The sequence below is a fragment of the Anopheles stephensi genome, chromosome 3 (assembly GCF_013141755.1).
Source record: "Anopheles stephensi strain Indian chromosome 3, UCI_ANSTEP_V1.0, whole genome shotgun sequence".
Taxonomy (NCBI): Eukaryota; Metazoa; Arthropoda; class Insecta; order Diptera; family Culicidae; genus Anopheles; species Anopheles stephensi.
In genome coordinates this window covers 35,240,962-35,255,378 of record NC_050203.1, presented here as the reverse complement: position 1 = coordinate 35,255,378, position 14,417 = coordinate 35,240,962, and the positions used below count along the sequence as shown (strand labels likewise).

At 40.0% G+C, this 14,417-nt stretch overlaps 1 protein-coding gene and 4 non-coding genes across 5 annotated transcripts in view; 2 read left to right on the top strand and 3 right to left on the bottom strand.

The window, feature by feature from the left end:
* The first annotated feature begins 255 nt into the window (after window positions 1-255).
* LOC118509670 (terminal nucleotidyltransferase 5C) overlaps window positions 256-14,417 on the top strand; it is a 108,725-nt gene continuing 94,563 nt past the window's right edge. Inside the window, exon 1 of the mRNA XM_036050664.1 lies at window positions 256-329. The gene's annotated coding sequence lies outside the window, so the exon portion shown is untranslated. The remainder of the gene's footprint in view (window positions 330-14,417) is intronic.
* Trnan-guu lies at window positions 1,986-2,059 on the top strand. The gene has a single exon. It is a non-coding gene; the product is annotated as a tRNA-Asn (tRNA).
* On the bottom strand, window positions 2,577-2,650 carry Trnan-guu. Its single transcript has one exon. It is a non-coding gene; the product is annotated as a tRNA-Asn (tRNA).
* Window positions 4,252-4,323, bottom strand: Trnam-cau. Its single transcript has one exon. It is a non-coding gene; the product is annotated as a tRNA-Met (tRNA).
* Window positions 5,196-5,267, bottom strand: Trnam-cau. The gene has a single exon. It is a non-coding gene; the product is annotated as a tRNA-Met (tRNA).

Here is a 14,417-nt window from a genome sequence, read left to right as displayed (position 1 = left end):
AAATCAGAAGCGCGTGTGTGAGATGGGTGCACCGATTCCTGGAACGTTTCTGCTGTTGAAATCGCAAAACATGGATGGAACACAGAATAAGGCCGTTGCGAAAGCTGAAAGTGTGTTTCTGTTTAGAAATGTAGCAGCGAACTTCATTCGTGTGATCTAAGCGATGGCGGCTAGTGTTTAGCTAAACAAAATGTGTGAAGTGTGTAACTAGTATAACTGGAAGCGCGGCTATGAAGCTAGCCGCATGTGAGATAGACGCTGGGTAGCCAAGCAAAAAGCATCGAGAAGTGAAATTAACCAAACGGGTTGCTACGATCATCTAAAAAGCTGTAAGTAGCTGCGCATGTGCGTTTTTATTAAACTTACTACCATTTGCCAGTATCGCGAATGAAATTGTTTCCAAGTATCCAAAGCCTGCTCTGTTGAGTTAGGCATCGCTAACACATTCCTTAAATTTGGAGCAGACAGGTAGCTATCGACTGAAAAGGGTGCATCAGAAGGGTCCTTTTTCCTTAGGTTATTCCTACCTCTCACGAGCTCATGTATACCCCAAAGTACTCAGAGAGAGAGAGAGAGCTCGGGGGTGGTAGAAAATGTGGGACACCCCAATGGACTCAGGAGGTTCTTATATTCGATCACTCCTGAAGTGCCTAGATGCTATGACATCTCAGGAGGCAGTGCGTTCCTTCGAATGATGTCAAGGGTTAGGCATCTTCAGTGTGCATGACAAATTGACTCCAAAGTCTGTGGCTGCTACTTCGAATAGCACGACAATGTTCATTTTGTAGGCCTTTTATGGAATACAAGCTACTTGACTAGAATTTCTGCAATTGAAGGCATTAGAAAGTTGCCCAACGTTCCGCTGTGTGGCATCTACTGTTAGACAAAAACTAGATTTCCCTCAGTTTTATTTTTTATTTTTGTTGAGATTCTTAATTTTCCGGGTCCCACAAGACCAACCACCGGCATAAAGAAGAACAATCCCTACCAATATTTACGGGGTCCTGTGAAAGCTCTGGGTCACGAGCATCTGCTTAATCATCTTAGACTTTGAATGGAGTAAAATAATAAGTGTTTAAATTAGGGACTTTACTATCGAAACTATTGTTGAAAGCAGTGTGTGGCTTATGCGTTTGACATTTTTAATGGCTAGTCGTAGTCGCTGCTTTAAAGGCCGTTAATTTTAACAGAAATGACCACCGGATGAATTTGATTTAACAAAAATTATCTTGCAAGTTGACTGTTAAAATCTGTTAATTGTTTCGGGATGCCGGCTATTGTTGCTATAGCCACTAGGAAGATACTTGTTTAGGATATGTGAAGATATGTTTCTGATTGGGCTGGTTTTATGCATGTAGGATTGATCTTTAATACTTGAGTTCTGAATGATATCTGGCTAATCAGGGTCCGGGATCCCGTGTTATACCCTTTCGATGCGTTGCATTGGCTAGGAAGAGACCGTAAGTTGGGAGAAGATCCGCATGGATTGTTGCGCATCCTGTATAAGGCTCAAACAGCATAAATATCTGGAATTGTTTACGCTTTGCTTTGCAGGGGGTGTCCTTTGGTGGTCCTTGCATCCGGTGTTTCGCAGTGTGTAGGGTCGTTATTATGTGTTGTGGGATGATTTTGCGTAATGAGAATTGTTTATGGTTAGGAACAGGAGAGGGCATGAAATCTATGCTTGTTCTGTGTGTTTGTTCAGGATTTGGCGCTAACAATCCTATTAACTCGCGTTTTGTTAACATTTTCATGCCTTACAAAAGCAACACAGGACGTTGATGAGTTCACCTAGGTTGATGAGCAATGCTAGTTTCAAGTCGGTGAAGTGTACGTTTGCAGTCATAAAATAATCTTGTAGTTATTATGATTCTTCATACAAATACTAGATTTTATTAGGAAAAATCACGTTTTACGAATGTTACTCTATAGCATAATTTAGGGCAAAAGTAACTGAACCAGTTTAAGAAGCCTTCTTGCACCTCGCCTTCGTGGCGCAATCGGTTAGCGCGTTCGGCTGTTAACCGAAAGGTTGGTGGTTCGAGTCCACCCGGGGGCGGAATTACTTTTTTGTCTTGTCCGTCGGTTTGGTCGGTTTTTGTAGAGATTATGATAAATAAGATTGATGTTATCTTTTCTCTCTCTTCGTCTACAGGAGCAAGATTTGTTGCGATTTTTGGTTCACTTTGTGTAAAAACAAAAATCTTGTGACAAGGTAATTTGTACTACAGCTGTTTGTAATGATTTTTTTATCTAACGTAAAACATGAACGCAGTTTTCCATTTTCTAAGTCCTTTCTGTCCTAATGTTAAAGACCAAAGTTTAGCTTGTAGAAACAAACATTTCACAGACATTTTATTATATTTTATAATAGCAGCTATTGACTAATCGGTAACTAGAAGGAATATTTTATGCATTTATTATCAAAGAACACTAAAAAACTGCTTTAAACTGTTTATTATTATTAGATCAATGTTAATCTAGCTAATTAATACTGTATTGCTGAAACAATTTTATCCGTGCCTTTGATTATGTGAAAAAAACGATGATTGATGAATTTCGGTAAAAAGAATCGTCGCCCCCGGGTGGACTCGAACCACCAACCTTTCGGTTAACAGCCGAACGCGCTAACCGATTGCGCCACGAAGGCAATCTTGTGGTAGTCGTGGTTATGTATGAACATTTACTAACGCAGTGCTTTTGAAGATGCAATGATATTACAAAGCGCTGTAAACAGCGTTTTCAATGAGTAAATGTCTACGACATGTAACGTACATATTACAATTATTATTGTTAAGTACGTACAAAATATTAAAAATACTTCCAATATTTTTATCATTTCCTTATTTTGATTGCTAAGCAAAATAACTCTGCTAAATGATGTTTTCTTCCTAAGATTGATGGTCATGTCGCACTTATGCTGATGCAATGTTTCAGTGATGCAAAATCTTTCCTTCGTCCTGCTTATTTAATATGATCTGCTGCTGACAATTTCTAGTACCGTTGAACGATACGAAATCGCTAGTTGAACATGATTTTCGAAGATATTCTAAAGTTCTAAAAAAAAACTAACGAAGAATGAAGGCTGAGTCACGTTCACGATTATCTGTTGTATATTAATTTACACTGGTTTCTGTTCGGAAGGATGATCACAACTGTCTAGTTGGATCCTTCGTCCCCTTTTTGTATAAGCAAATTGGGTACATCGAGCAGGAAAGAGAACGCAATGGGAGGAAGTGTGACGCAATGCATAGTTGCGTATCCCGAGTGATGCGTAAACTGCCTAATGCTAATGAATTGTTGATGATTAGCAAAAGGGTGTCCTCTTGTGTTGCTGGCATCCGGTCTTTTGCAGTGCGTGGAGTCGGAATTATGTTACTGTGTATGGTTTTGCGTTACACTGCTTCCGGACTGTACGCGATATCCTTGTTGTCATAATCTTTGGTGCGATTTTCCCGCTGTTAAATTTGAAATTATATAAAATCGTATCTGGATGTGGTTTATGGGTGTAAAAAAGGAGAGGAACTGGTAGTTGAATCCATATGCTATTAAATGTGTTAGCTATGTATAGGATCTGGCATTACGAATCTTTAACGATGGTTTAGACCTTCTGAGCTGGCTATCTCCTCTTTTAGAGAAATACTCCTTTAGAACACGAATGAGCCTGTTTAGCTTAGCTATTCAGCCTATTTGGTTCATCATGTATTTTGTATGTTAAACATATGAAAGTTATCGGAAGGAAAGGAAACAATCGATATTAATGGCTCGGGGCATGGTTATTTGCTTCGAAAATCCTACTACTTTTTTTTTTATTCATAAAGAACGGCCTGGCCGTATTGCTTAATCTACTACTTGTTTAGCGAAAAAGATATGCAAATATTAATATTATTTTGTGTGTGTGTTGGAAATCAAATCGTAATATTTAAATTTGTTTCTGCTTGCTTGCATATGCTACAAAAATAAAAGAGCAACTGAGACTCATAAGTGAAAATGCACCCAAATAATCCTACTAAGAAATGAACTAAGTTCAATTAATTCAAACTAAGCAGCTTAAAATCAAATATGAGTGAAAAAATGCAACACATATCAAAGTTTAAAGTGCAGTTCTGTTAATGTCGTTTTCATTAATAAAATTGAGAGAAATTTGTGTTCTTAATAATGATTATGGTTAAATTTATGGAACACATTTAGGTAGTAAAGTTTCAGAAAGTGAGGTACAACACAAAAAACGTCAAAAAAAAAGAATTCGGATAGCAGAACGTAGTTTCGATCTACGGACCTCTGGGTTATGGGCCCAGCACGCTTCCACTGCGCCACTCTGCTTGTCGGAGGAAGGGTTCTCATAGCACAACAAGAAACTAGACAGCTGGGTAGCAAGCATAGACAGCATAGGACAATCATGGTCAAACATGAATTGCGTGCAATCTTTTCATGCTTCCAATAATTGCACACAAAATCGTGTCTTGGGAAAGTTGTGTGCTACAGTGCGTAATGCGTATAACAGCATATAATAGCGCATGAAATATGATTTAGAAACAAATGAGCAAGTGAATACGGTTGTAGTTTTTAATTTAATTTCGTATATTACTTACAAAGGCCAGTTTAATAGGGGATCTTTTTTTTTAAGCAACTCTGTTTCATGTATAAGTATAAACATGTAGCAAAGCATGTAGGTGCTGATCGCTTATTATGTTAAATATTCGCTATAGAATCTAATTTCAGTCATACAGCCATCTTTTTTAGAATAAATGACAAAAAAGCAATAGCTCTTATATTTGTATATTTGTATTTGTAAAATACATGACAAAAAAGCAATAGCTCTTATATTTGTATAGAAATATTTAAATGTCATATACTTTTGGACTGTATGTTACAAAAATATCTCTTATGTAATTAATAGAAACAAATCATGTATCATTGGCAGTCTAAGCTATAATTTATATACGTTACACTTTTTTGGAAAAAAATTAGCTAGGGATAGTCTCTGTAGGTACAAAGGTACCCATAATTGATCCGTTTATTATATAGTGAGTGTTGTAACAACTAGTAAGCAATACATTTAGGATAAAATTTACAAAAAAAATGTAGACCATTACAATTATATCCAAAAAAGGGTTGAGCTGTTAAATATAATTTAAGTACAAATAATATGTAAGAGATATTGTTGTTTAAATCCAATAAAAAGAACTTTCGGTTAGCAGAACGTAGTTTCGATCTACGGACCTCTGGGTTATGGGCCCAGCACGCTTCCACTGCGCCACTCTGCTCGATGTTGCCGTGGGTGAATAATGCGCAATATAAAGCCTCACGCACTGTACGCAAACAACATTTTACCAAAGCATAAACCCTTATTCCTTTTACTCTGTATTGTTATGTTGGATATATATTGAATAATATATCCCCGTCAAATGCTCTGAAATTCCAAATTTCAAAATCAAACTTTTAATCCCATGGGACGTCTAGGTATGGATTGCGCAAAACGATGATGTGCCTTTTTTCGATTATTGACGTCATTAATGTTAAATGCTGGATGAAGCACATGACGCTGCTTCCAACTTATAATCGGAAGCAAAATATGCACACCGCAGGCCGCAAGGTTTTAGTGAAGGGCAGAGATTTTATCAACCCCGACGACAGTGAATGTCGTCGTCCCTACTGAAGAAGAACACCCATTCGATCTCGCTGTGCATGATCCTTTCTCGGCAGGCGGCATCAATCCACCACCATTAATTAGTGAAATTATCGTACAACGTGTAAAAAATTTTTTTTTTTAAATGCTCAATGAAACCGGCAGCAATGAAACCGACAGAGAGCTGCCGGCACAACAGAGGACGCGCTTGGTTTTCATCGATCGGATCACCGATCATTTAACGATCGTTGATGTTTCGACGTTGCTGTTACTTTATCGCGGTCTGGCGCAACTGCTGGTGGTTTGGGTTCAAATGCACCGGAGTTCTCTCCAGTTGGGCGAATGGGGTCCCTCAGATTGGCACATTTCGTGTTGTACCGTTAATTATGTCGCTGTGCTTAATGTAGTGTTTAGTGCGTGATGAATATTTACTGTTGCTGTTATACTTAAATATATGCTGTTTACGCACTTAAAGTTGAGTAAATTAATGATCATCATTTTATACCCTTTTCGATCGTTTGTGAACTGTAATTTGTCCAGTTTTTAATTTAATTTGTGTATTTGTGTATAATTTAGTATTTAAAGCGAAAAAATGGCAATCAACAACAGAGTCGAACATGCTTCATCTTGTGTTCAATGTCAAAGTGAGCAAGGCTCCGGGACAAGCACTTGAAACGTGGCTGGCCCACGTTCCTGTTGTTGGCTTAACGGTTAATATTACAGCACTCGCCCCCTCACACTGTTACTGCACGGTCCAATCGAACGTTCGCTGAGGTAATAATGGTTGCAACTGCAATGCACAAATGCCACAATCATATCTATCCTGCCAACCATCAAAGTCTCGTGTGGCCCCACCTGTGTACGCCATTTTCCCGGTGCGGGTCGGTTTTTTTGCAGTTGGTCCGAAACTGGCCACATTCCCGTTCTTGCACCGCGTCTTACTGACGTAGGTCAACCGGTATTGTGTTGTGGAAGTAAACTGCATGGCTTGGCCGAGGCGAGGCGAGGTGGGAGGTTGGGGTTGGGCGGATCCGCGATGGAAATAAGGTATCAATTAAGGTGAGTGATTTTGTTCTTGTGATTTAATAGCCCCCAATCGGTGCGAGGACATGCAGGTTCCATAAAGGGAAGGGAAGTGTGGATGCGGGGTGGGAGGGAGGGTGGAGGGTGTGTCGGGGGGAAACCAGTTCGCTTTTGGTCGGGCACTGGCGGAAGGTTAGAGAGTGGAGGTCCGATTTAGCAAAAGGAGTTTACGCGGAGGCGTACTCGACATGGTGGACCAGCTTGCATATTACAGCATAGATGGATGTGGACCTGAAGCTCTGACATCGGGCCTTTGCAAGCGTTCACTTTCGCTTTCAGCCCGGTTGAGTCTGTGTGGTTTTAGAGCACCAGTCACGGGACACTCTACTGAGCGTAGGATCAGAACGGAAGCAACGATTCCGGTAGCCGGTAAAAAACCGCCCAAATGATGATAAACAGGACAGGATGATGCTAGCTGCACCATCGCCTAATGATCATTCAATTAGCCGATTTTATCCTTCCGTTCCTGTCCAGTCCAAAAGGTCCGTCCAAGGTCCGTGTGTGAGGTGGTTTTAATATCAACGATCATCAGCAGTGTCGGCGGCCCGATTGGTAAATGTTAAAGCTGTGCTAAAATGTAAACCGCATCAAGTGTATGAGCAGGCCCGGCAACGATTTATTAGCACCATCGGGCTTAGCATTTGTTTAGCATGTCCGACATTAAACGACCGGCCTGCTCCACTCCGGTGTTCTCTCCGGTCGGTAGTGTGGTAAAAGGGTAGCAGCTCATGTTCTGGCTAACCTGCAGGCAAGCTTGTGCCACCCCCACCCCACCCGGCTGTCCAGCGGTCTATTTGTCAGCGTTGTTGAACGCATTAATTTCTCCCCATGGCTGACCTTTGCTGGGGCGGGCTGGAATGTTGCGTTCTTTGCTCCGTACAGGCATTGTTTAAAGGCATAAAACACGTTACAACATCTGAATCTGGTTGTGTTGACATAGGAACATTGGATAGGGGAGCTTGGACAATCTTGGGTGTGAAAGTTGGATACATTTTTACTTAGCGATGGTTTGGCTTTATAAACTGTTTTAGATGATGATATTGGTTGTTATTAGAAATAAGCAGTTAGAAATGGTTTTAATATTCAAATACGTTATGAACCGTTGAAGTATAAAACGGAAATTGATCAGTCTGGTTCAAGTAAATCTGGTTCCAGTAACCATATACAAATGTAATCGTCTAATAAATAGTTAGACTCTGGCGAATTGCTGTAGCGTATTATGAGATTTATCCTTGGACACAAAAGGTTCGGCAGATCTTGATCGTCGATTATAAACGCTTTGAATTTTACAACATCTTTTTGTTATGAAAGTTGACAAGGTGTAACAGGGGTTGGATTTTATTGACTTTATCGTTGTGAAACTGAGATCCTAGGGTGAAAGAATCCATCTTCACTTTGAAGTATATTATGGATAAGATGGACATTATCATCCGAAACTTGCCGTCCGTGAGATATTAACTCAGAATTGACGGTGGTTTAAAAAATATATTTTCCTTACGGTTTTCTAAATTATTCTACATTTATTCCACTAGCGACAGATAGATGTTATGGAGCAAACATCGATGGTAGTATCTTAGCCTTTCATCTGTCCGCCAATACCTTGAAAGAGTTAAACACAACTCCCAAGGCCTCAATAAACTATGCGACGGATCACCCGGGAAGGTGTGGCAACATTTTTGTTGTTTGCTTCTTGCATGTAAGAACGTGTGCATGTGCATTGGTTAAATTTCTAGTACAAAAATGGTGAGTTTATAATTTTTTTTTGCTGCGATTTTAGTCCATCCACATTGGCAAATTTAAATTTAATATATAATACTATAAAAAAGTAAATGTCAAAGTTTTAAATGGCTTGGATTGTGGCTAGGAGCCGAGGACTCTACTGTTTGCTGTTCAATGCTGTTGCTCTGGAAAGTGTCATACGAAATGCTGGCTTCGACATCCGGGGGCACGATTTTAACTTGGCTTCGTGGATGACATCGACATCATCGAAAGAATAACTGAGGCGTTGTACGAGACCAACACCCGACTGAAACGCGAGGCCAAAAGAATTGAATTGGAGATCAATGCAACGAAGAGGATCCCGACAATGGCCAATGCCGGAAGGATTCGATGGCTTGAGCATGTGATGAGGATGCCGGATTCCAGGAAGGTGATCATCAGCGACCCGTTCCGCAGGAGGCATAGACGAGCACAGTGAGCTCTTTAGCAGGATCAGAAGAATTCGAACCTGTCGGAGATCGAATGTGTAGACAGAAGTAATGGTCCTAGACGATGGTGCCAAGGTCCTAGAAGATGGTGTACGATTTTGATAATAATACGATGCTTGACACACATATCAGGTGTCTTACAGACAGTTTCAAAGTGATCATAGATGGCCCAGGACGAAATACCAACATATCGAAGACTTCAGCAACCCACTTTGCATCAAGCCGCTCTATTTCAGTCTGCTGATCACTATTTGGTGTAGTGATCTGTACTCCATAGATCGAATGTTGGATGAAACTTTTAGAATCGACGTAGAATGAGTCGTTCCGCATTGGCTCGACTTCACTGGCCTAATTAGCCGGGAATAAAAACCTTGGAACTAGCAGACTTAGACTTTAACTTAACGGATTAAAGGGCAGACAGAGAAAAGAAGTGACCGTCTGGCAGTTTTCGTCAGGCATAGGATGAACGGTTGATGCAAATAACTTCTAATAATCTGACTATGAACTTGTCATACATAGTCCTGTGTTATTCACCGAGGGTAAATTCAAAATATCGTACTCACAACCTTCCTAAGCCGATAACAAACAGCTGACAGAATTATGACGTGGCATTACACACAACTATTTGGTGACAAGTTAAACCTTTTACCACGCTAGGCTTAACGCTCATTTCGTTCTCCGGGAAAAAGTATTGTAATTCACTCTTTCAACACCATTCTAATACGGACCGGAATATATTGCATCAGGATTCGATGGCGAGACAATGCTTGTGAAGCTCGCCAATTCCGCAACCATCCATCGCTTGACACATGATGAACAATTCGATGGGCACCTCGATCGATCGATTGTGGAATTCGTAAATCGGATTCGTTGCACTTTGGTCATTGATCGATCGATTGACTGCAGCAGACAAGATGCACGGTTCGCGGACACCAAACCAAACCACACGCACGCGGAGGTGCAAGAAAAGTTGGAAAAGAAAAGCACACACACACACGCACACGCACTCTTCGCGTCGCTACTTTCCCAACAGGTATGCAAGCGCGACTTGACCTACAGCGCGCGATCTTGGCTTGGCGCGTACGTTACGAAGTCCGCGGATTCGTAAAAATGTATCAATTTCTAATTAATCACGGTGGGGGCTGTCTTGATGGCCGTGTTGTGTTTTTGTGCTTCTGCTGCATCTTGCGTACCACCACCCCGTTCGGCTCCATCCCACTTTCGCCCCCCCATTTTCCAAGTGGCGCCGTTGTTTGCTACCGTTTCTGTGGCTGAGGCTTGTTGTTGTTTCGTTCCTTTTGCTTACCAGGTCCTCTGATGCGGTTGGCAATTTCATTCCGCTCCACACACTAATGGGCTGTGGCCCCGTCCATCCGTTATACTTCTTTCAACATTTTGCGGCTTTTTTTTCCCTCTTTGGCTACGCGTGCCTCTGTTTTTCTCGAAGCGATTGTTTTTCCTCGTGCAATTGTTGTGTGGGGCATCCGACACCGACACTTGCACTTGCACGGGAAGCGCAAGCAAGCGTACTCGCGCACATTAGATCTGCGTACGGTGAGTAATTGGGGGTGAACCGTGAAACCGTAGCCATTTATCTGGTTTAAGGAAAATTTCGTTAGATTTCACTTTTATTTGAAACAGCACCTGACCCGAGTGGAGAGTGAAAGAGAGACAGTGATCGTGATTTGGAGGACGATTTCATGGGGATGATATCAGATTTGTTGGCACGATTGATGGGCAAGATGCTGTTTGTTGTACAGTCTTACACTACACGATGATTTCTGGAGGTGAGATAACACTATTAACCAACGACAATTGGTTGCAATTAAAACAGGGCGTCTTGCCATACCTTCAGCTGCATCTAGATAAGGGAGGTAGAATGGGTAAAACGAAGATAAAGTCTCCATGGGCTGTATGATCCTGTACAGAAGCAGAGGTGTGGCTTGTTGCTGAAGCCTTTAGTAAGTGGTTTGATGCACAGCTTTATGATTGTATCGTTTTATTGTGCTTAAGCCCGGTAGCATTTGTGTAAGCGGAACGAGATTTTATATGCCAACTATTACCTTCAGGTCACGTTTTATGTAATGTGAAGTTGTGCTGCATGTACACCTGTGTACTGTAGGGAGATAATTCTAGACTAGAGGGAAAATCACTTAAGTCTCCAGTCGCTGAATTTTATCAAATAGTATGCCTGTTGCAATTAAATTAATTTTTTAAAGGTAATTCTATGCATGCAGGTTAATGAAAAGCAATCACTGTTTACCTTTAAACGTACAACATTTGCTTGTTTCACCCTTGGCTGGATCCGTCAAAATATGATGTGCTATTGACAACCGATAATGATGTGTTCATTACGAGCAGGCCAAGCACTGATCGCGTGCGTTAATATTACATTTTTATCACTTTCTCTTATATTTGCCCTTAACAAAAAAAAGTAACACGTTTTGGAAGCGTAATGGGAGATTCAGAAGAGCTCAACTGTTTAAATAGTTCGCCTAAAATGGGAACGATTTTTGTTAGAAGTGTTGGTGTGGATGGGAGAAACAGTATTTGTAAATTATTGGAAAATAAGCGAATGTCGTAAAAAGTTTTCCGAAATTTCAAAGCAGAAAAGTACGTTTGGCACTAAAAGGACCAGGACTTCAGAAATTTGCAGATAGAGACAATGGAGATCATTAAGGTTTTTCTATGCAGCAGAAGAGACCCAAATGTGACACAAAACCTGGGATTAGATGCGGAGGGACACAGCGAAGATAACACTGAATACTGGAGACCAGAGAAAAGTATTGCAAGTAAAGTAAAAAGAGACAAAGTATTGTTGAAAATAAAAAAAATGTAAGTAAGTAAGTAAGTAAGTAAGTAAGTAAGTAAGTAAGTAAGTAAGTAAGTAAGTAAGTAAGTAAGTAAGTAAGTAAGTAAGTAAGTAAGTAAGTAAGTAAGTAAGTAAGTAAGTAAGTAAGTAAGTAAGTAAGTAAGTAAGTAAGTAAGTAAGTAAGTAAGTAAGTAAGTAAGTAAGTAAGTAAGTAAGTAAGTAAGTAAGTAAGTAAGTAAGTAAGTAAGTAAGTAAGTAAGTAAGTAAGTAAGTAAGTAAGTAAGTAAGTAAGTAAGTAAGTAAGTAAGTAAGTAAGTAAGTAAGTAAGTAAGTAAGTAAGTAAGTAAGTAAGTAAGTAAGTAAGTAAGTAAGTAAGTAAGTAAGTAAGTAAGTAAGTAAGTAAGTAAGTAAGTAAGTAAGTAAGTAAGTAAGTAAGTAAGTAAGTAAGTAAGTAAGTAAGTAAGTAAGTAAGTAGTAAGTAAGTAAGTAAGTAAGTAAGTAAGTAAGTAAGTAAGTAAGTAAGTAAGTAAGTAAGTAAGTAAGTAAGTAAGTAAGTAAGTAAGTAAGTAAGTAAGTAAGTAAGTAAGTAAGTAAGTAAGTAAGTAAGTAAGTAAGTAAGTAAGTAAGTAAGTAAGTAAGTAAGTAAGTAAGTAAGTAAGTAAGTAAGTAAGTAAGTAAGTAAGTAAGTAAGTAAGTAAGAAATGTGTTAAGGTAACATGAGACCTCAAATGCATTGAAATAAAGAACCTTTCCCAACTACAGGGGATATGATCCCTTGTCAAATATCTGCTAGTTTGAACAGTTTTACAGTTACTGCAACTATTACTACAGCGATAAAGGTTACACTATACAGCATTATCAAGTAGTAACGGGGCACTTATGACAGCCAAGAGAAGTGGGCTCAAAACTTTTGTTTCTCTTACCCTGTATTTATCCTTACCCACAGCTGTACTCGTAGCCGGGGCCGGACGCGTAACGCAATAATAGAATATCACACGGGTTACTATAGTTGCAGTGCGTCCGTCCACTGAGACGCTGTTGAGCGTACAAAAATGTCAAGGCGTTCCGGGGCTTCCAGTTCCTTGTTTTGTTTTGTGCGCCCGAGGAACTGCAAAAAGATATTTTTATTCTCTTCGCTGTTGAGAAACTTTTTTGTTCAATCTGCGTCTATATGAGGCTGATTGGAAAAGTTGTACGAGGTATGAATTAAGGAAAATTTATTAGCCAATTGTTTGAAAGTATGTGCTCGAGCTATTTTTTAAATTGTATTTAAATGTTATGGATTTTGGACTTTATTCCGTTAAACTAGTTCTATAAACTGATAATTTAAATATTACATTCAGGACACCAACAAAGAAAAGTCGCCAACATGTTTATTTGGCGTTTTGTGTTTGGATTATGAGCTGAAATATTTGAGGGAACTTATTTTTAGTCAGGAATGTGTCATCAATGTACATGCCATTTTATAATCGCACTATTCCTGTTTTCAAAAATACCTGCCGAAGCTTCTGCGATGATTCCTATAGTTGTTGTTGTTGTTTCAGTGGAAAAGTGACGGAGCAAGAAAGCTAAAGCTCCCTCCGTAGCGTGACATTTGCCGGGGATCGAACGCGCGTAGTTGTAACCGGTGCTGATTTCGCCCCAGACTGCGACTTTGAAACCAGACACACGGCGTACCGGACCCATCGCGGGAGTATCGATGGCCGTATTTCTTTAGCTTATGCGTGACCTTGACATTCAGGTGTGGTTCGCGCGTCCGTTTTAGAAACGGAACAAAGTGAACAAGTGAGAAGGCAACAAAGGCATTCAAAAGCTAATGGGCTGTAGCCGGTCGCGGCGATGAATCGTAACATAAGGCAGATGCAGTATGTTGTTTGGCATTGCCATCGCCGAAGACGGGTGTTCCCTGCCAGGGATTCGATGTTGGCTGAAGGCGGAAAGCCGGCACCGCCATATACACCATTGCGTGCGACTGGCATCAGATTTGATCCGTGTACAAAACCGGCTCGTACTACGTTGTAGCATATTGCAATGTCGAGCTGTTATTTATTTATTGCAAATGCACGATTGGGAATCCGCACTGCGAAGGAAAGGGAAAAGGACAAACAAAGCTGAGCGAAAGGAGCAAAACTCTGGTGCTAATGTCTAATGTCGATACAACTGCTAAGAAAACTGGCAAAAATGGATACAAGACGCGGATAAGCAAGGCAGATAATGATGTGGAATTGAGATGAATAAATAAGCAGTTGGGTGAAAGACGAAACAAATTTTACAACCCACAACGTTGTTCTGGGGTTATATAATGCTCGTTTGAATTGTTTTCTTTTCTTTACGTCTTATCGAATCATCTTGTTTTGCTTTGCAAATAGTTTAAGAGAAGGGTATCGAGAAATTATGAGAATGTCGTTAATCAAATTTATTATATTGTCTTGAGAATCGTTTCCTAAAAATTCTGAAGCTTCAAAAATTGTTCGGTTATTATAGTAATTATTTTTTAAAAGTAAGAATCCCATTTTTTCCGATTGGTAGTAATTTCTTGCACAAAAAGCTATGATATGATGCGGATGCTTTTGTCAAAATATTGTTACAGTTTTAGCTAATAGATTCTATCCAGACCGCCTTCCCGTCTACAGCACTGACTATCCAGCTACGGGTAAAACCAAGTTAGAGAAAGCTAGAAATGGCA